We start from the raw sequence: 6,000 nt of genomic DNA, 5'->3' as shown, positions 1-6,000 counted from the left end.
GGAATATATATGTCAGGGATGGCTTCTCTGGGATGGCTTCTCTGGGGATGACTGGGAATGTTCAGTACATACATTAACACAAACCCTGTTCACAACTCCCCGTGCCAGGTAAGTCCACTACGGGCTCAAATGCCGCTCAGGCCTCGTGTGGACCCCCTGTGCCTCTATGCCCCTATTCCTCGCAGCCATCTACCTATTCATCATCTCTCATAGCCCGTGCTACTTGGAACTTGTTTCGAGTAGCTGAATCTATAACAACAACATCACAACTCCCACACGAAAACAAAGACGACTACAATATCCCCCCCATTTTAACCCCCCCCCCCTCCTCCCCAGCAAATTGAGGCGCACTTTTTGTTATTATAGTAAAACCGGTATTTGTGCCTTGCCTGGCGTCACCCGCTTCCCGCCCTGGCGTCTCACACCCCCCACCCCCACCCCACCCACTCTCATTTCCATGTTTGGCGTCACCCCCCCCCCCCACCCACCTCCCCTGCATGGCGTCACTCCCACTCTACCCCACATTCCTGACCTGGGTCACCATGCCCCTCAGTAAATGCCGCTCAGGCCTGGTGTGGACCCCCTGTGCCTCTATGCCCCTATTCCTCGCAGCCATCTACCTATTCATCATCTCTCATCTCATTTCCCGCGCAACCTACTCGGCGGCCCCTGCAACACTGGCCCTCCATGCTCCGCACGACCTACCACAACACCTCTACTCGTACAAAAGCCAATTGTTCATTTAAGAAAGAAAAACACTACACGTGACTCAACTCATTACATTCGAAGTTTCATTGAGCAATGTTACGTTCACTTTTTCTGTTCGAAATGCATCATCACCCACGTGATACAAATGTAAATAATTGTCCCAACCTAAATACCTAATCTTACCTATTTATTTTGTTTTTATTTATTTATTTATATACAAGAAGGTACATTGGGTTTGTGAGAATACATAGCATAGCATTTACAATCTTGTAAAGCCACTAGTACGCGCAGCGTTTCGGGCAGTAAACCTAGGCTATATCTAATTGTAGACAAAATTATGATGTATTTGTTTATATCGAGAAATATCGTCCATTATTAAGAGCGTTAAAGTTCCTGAGTGTGTCTCCGAGGTCAAGTACAAGTACGTTTGTTGAGACAATAAAATACATGTCAAAGGGATAGAGTAACTTAGGCTATTTCTGCTTCCCTCTACTTCAAGTCCTCTGAGGTCGGCCGCAGCTTGGACCAGCACAGAGGCTGAGGACGGGTCCCTCACAGCGCCCCACCAAGCAACCTCTACAACAACAACAACAGTGACCTTACTGGACACACAAAAAATCTATTGCTTGGTTGACGATTTGCTATAATATCCGGCTTCCCAGGTAGTAGGTTCCTAGTAGTAGCTTCCTAAAATCATCATAGGAAGTTAGTAGCTGCCTACTGCTGGGAATGACGCTGGGAGTGTTCCAAGAGTCCTACAAGCACTCTGCCCCTTAAACCACGACCTATTATCATGCGCAGTAAATTTGCCTCCTATCTGTACCCTATTGTTCTTGTGTCCTCCAGGCAGGCCGTCGACCGCTCCAGTCGGGCCATCAGGTCCTTGCCAACCCGTCCTCCCAATAGCACGTAGCCGGATATGTTGACCAGACCACACACTACAAAGTGAAGGGACGACGACGTTTCGGTCCGTCCTGGACCATTCTCAAGTCGATTGTGACTTGGGAATGGTCCAGGACGGACCGAAACGTCGTCGTCCCTTCACTTTCTAGTGTGGACTGGTCAACATACTTCAGCCACGTTATAGTGACTCATCGCCTGTACGTAGCTGGATACTCTACCTGAGGCCAGAAACTGTCGTAATAGAAAATGGAAGCGGCTCGCGAAATTGACGTACTGTCCCGTTTTCTGTTTTGGGTCCTCTGGTAGTGTTAAGATAAGGCTTTTAGTACGACAGTTTCTTGACGTTGGGAACCTTCAGGAGGACGGGGTACCTTACCAACCAGTGCCTTCTAACCAAATATAATCATTAATTTAATAATCATTATTGATGAAATTTAAATTGAAATATTGAAATAAGTTTATTAAGGTAAAATACACACAAATGGATGAGGTAGCTCAAGCTATTCTCACTCCGTTCAGTACAACGTGTTCATACAGGTGGAACTAAAAAAAAAAAAAGGTGCAGAAGTCTGCAACGAGACTCGTCCCAGAGCTGCAAGGGATGAGATACGAAGACAGACTGAAGGAACTAAATCTGGCGACATAATCATTATGTAACGGAAACAGGCTCTGTTTCTTGCAAGTGTCGGGGAGACACAGAAGCTGAGGAGTAACGAGGCCGCTTATGGCTGCCGCTCCACGCCATCCTTTTGTTGACAACCTTCACTCAACACCATCTTAATTAACTACAGAACTCTATGTACGTTTGAGAACTAGTTCCAGCTCCCGGGCTTAGATGTCTGGCTATCAGCTGTTTAGCGAAATTACTCCGGGACCTTTTGCAGATTCATTACACAGATGTTTAACCTTACAATAGGCCGTTCTACCTCTTCGCCTATTGACATAGCTCGAGTGCATGGGGGGAGTTGTGTAAAACCCCTGGTTTGTGTCTCGGAGAGGCTGCAGGATCCAAGTAAGCTCAGTAGAACTTCTGGTTTCAATTCTCTTTGACCAACCCGTCCTCGACTCAAGTCCATTACATCCAGCGGTCGATCCCACAGACGCATTCATAAATTTTAATATGCTGTTCATTCAGAACGGGAATTTTCTCAAGTATAAATTAATATTATAATATATTAGCATATTGTGCATATATAGGCATAGGTTAGGTTAGGTTAGGTTAGGTGTTTAGGTTCTGTTGGCGATTATTTGTATTTGTAGTACGTGGGTGAAGCATTTATAGCGTTGTGATTCGAACAAAATTCGTCAGTGAAACACTTGTTCCGGATATGTTCGAACGTCAGCAGTTGTGAGTCGTGTGTAAACCGCTTTTCTTTCATAAACAGGGGGTTTGGCGGGTGCATGGAATCACTTTTGGATCTTTGTTTGGAGGACGGGCTGTTTTGACCGTGTCGTAGCTCAGTCGATTAAGGCAGCGTCTGGGATGCTCTCGGACGTAGGTTCGAACCCTCTTCACGGCCCCTTGTGGATTTGTCCAAGTAATTCATTTTTGGTTCGAGTAGTTTATAAACCCCGTACAGACGCTCGCAGGAATCAATACAATTACATCTCCTATAAACATTAACTAATTGATTTTTCATTTCTGAAAAGGCAATTAGTTACTGTTCATTTCATTTTCCCCCAGCACACTAGGCGAGGCCCGCGCCCCAGACAACCCTCCCACCTTCAACGACCTGATTTTTTTTATTAAATCGAAACTTATTATAGTTCCCCCTGGCATGCGCCCTCCCCCGTTCTCTCTGCCAGAAAATCTCGTTTTGTACGATATGGTCCTCAGCGTACATATTACAACGTACTATGGAAAGTAGCGGCTCAAAAATATCCACGTTTTCTATGCATTGGTAAGCTTGGTTTGGCTGGTTGCTTGGGTTCGTGCGTTTCTGGTTAAGTTAGGAACTCGTATTTTGTACGTTGTGGCAAATCAGGAGAACGGGATTGGTTACAGAGTGCAGTGGAAGCAACAGTTGTTGGTATTACTGTACCCAAGCTTGGAGACCTCATCTTCAGAAAGACGTATCTGCTTTGGAGAAAGTTCAACACTGGGCAATAAAAATCATTCCAGAACTAAGTCGACTCTTTTAAGCTGGCCGAGTAAGCCGGACGACTCAAACAGAAAACGGAACAGTACGTCACTTTTGTGAGTCGATTTCATTTCAAATTAGGTCCAAATAGGGGGTAGAAATAGCCTAAGCTACTCTATCCCTTTGAGATGTATTTATTGCTTATCTCAATAAACATACTTGAACTTGAACTAGGTCCAAATTTGGCCATAGTGCGCATACGAGCGAAAAAGCCCTGTTCCTTCGTCTTCCCCTTCCGTCAGCCACTCAGCCCCCTTCCACTTCCCTTACCTCCTCCATCCTCCGCCACAAACCAAGATGGCGGCCGTTTTCACAATTTATAGGCAAACTTGAGGGCGCCATCACTCTCAGCCGGGCTCCTCCCTCTCCTCCTCCTCCTCCTCCTCCCCTTTTATCTTCCTCTTCCTTTATCTTCTTCGCCTGATGCATCTCATTTCTTCGTTTCTTCCTTTTATATTTCACTTCATGTTTTTCATCTTTTGTTTCACATTCTCTTTCGCCAACTTCCATTTATTTTAAATTTCTTAATATCACTTTTCTTCAACTCCACTTTGTCCTTTATCTTTTGTTCCTTTTCCTTATATGCCTTCATCATCTTTTTATCTTCATTCTTTCATTATCTTTATTCCCACTCATTATCTTTCATTTTTCATTAGTTTTCTTCAACATGAGAGAGAGAGAGAGAGAGAGAGAGAGAGAGAGAGAGAGAGAGAGAGAGAGAGAGAGAGAGAGAGAGAGAGAGAGAGAGAGAGAGAGAGAGAGAGAGACAGAGAGAGAGACAGAGACAGAGAGAGAGACAGAGAGAGAGAGAGACAGAGACAGAGAGAGAGAGAGAGAGAGAGAGAGAGAGAGAGAGAGAGAGAGAGAGAGAGAGAGAGAGACAGAGAGAGAGACAGAGACAGAGACAGAGAGAGAGACAGAGAGAGAGAGAGAGAGAGAGACAGAGACAGAGAGAGAGAGAGAGAGAGAGAGAGAGAGAGAGAGAGAGAGAGAGAGAGAGAGAGAGAGAGAGAGAGAGAGAGAGAGAGAGAGAGAGAGAGAGAGAGAGAGAGAGAGAGAGAGAGAGAGAGAGAGAGAGAGAGAGAGAGAGAGAGAGAGAGAGAGAGAGAGAGACAGAGAGACAGAGACAGAGACAGAGAGACAGAGAGAGACAGACAGAGAGATAGCAATTTGCATACATTTACTTGTTACACAAATGTGTGAAGAACGAAATGAACTGGGAATGAGATCATTGACTGCATACATAAGAGTAGCGCGCAGAGAAGTGTGTTCGAGAGATGAGCAAGCACTCGGCAAGCAGCGGGAGAAGAGTTCAAGTAGAAACACGTCATGCATCCCCTTTTGTGCTTCTCTGTAATCCTTTTTGCGCTACCGCTCACAAGTATGGGGTGCACGATAAACAATCAAATCAATGCATCTCCACTCCACGAGGACTGGAACCAGGGTGACAAGGCCTCTCTGGCGGGGAGGTAGGGTGCCTCCCACTAATCCTAGTTTGGGATATAGCATGATGTCCAGCATGTGTTAAGGTTACGGGCTATTCATGCCCGTGCACCTCTTGGGTGGCTTAATCATCATCAATCACTCTGTTGAGGGACAATCATATAGGATCAGACCAATAACCGGGGCACCGTTCCCACCAGTCCGGGGCGCACCAGTCCGGGGCGCACCAGTCCGGGGTGCACCAGTCCGGGGTGCACCAGCCCGGGGCGCACCAGTCCGGGGCGCACCAGTCCGGGGCGCACCAGTCCGGGGTGCACCAGTCCGGGGTGCACCAGTCCGGGGCGCACCAGTCCGGGGCGCACCAGTCCGGGGCGCACCAGCCCACAACCAGCCTCCAAGCCGAGGGGAACTGGGACGTCTCTGTCAGGACTAGAGTGTTACAAAGGAGCTCTGAAAGTCTGGGTCGACGCTAATATTGCCCAAGTTCTGGCTAAGTTGGGGATAATTCTGCCTCTTGAGAAAGTGTAGAGCAATGAAAAAGTCGTGCCGGAGCGGTGTTTACAAAAGTTCACGATATATGTGCACATATTAACGCCCAGGGGAATATACGAAACAACTACATTCCATAATTAACACGTGCAAATTTCTTCACAATATTCCATATACAAAAATATGCTCAGAGGTGTATACTTATGAAACACTTTATCGCCCCTATTTTTTGTTTGTGTTTGAATTATAAACTGAATTAGATTCGAAATTACACAAGACTTATAAACTTTTATATAAATAACTGCACTTAAAAAAT

The sequence above is a fragment of the Procambarus clarkii genome, chromosome 70, assembly GCF_040958095.1.
Source record: "Procambarus clarkii isolate CNS0578487 chromosome 70, FALCON_Pclarkii_2.0, whole genome shotgun sequence".
Lineage (NCBI taxonomy): Eukaryota > Metazoa > Arthropoda > Malacostraca > Decapoda > Cambaridae > Procambarus > Procambarus clarkii.
This window is presented reverse-complemented; position numbering follows the sequence as displayed.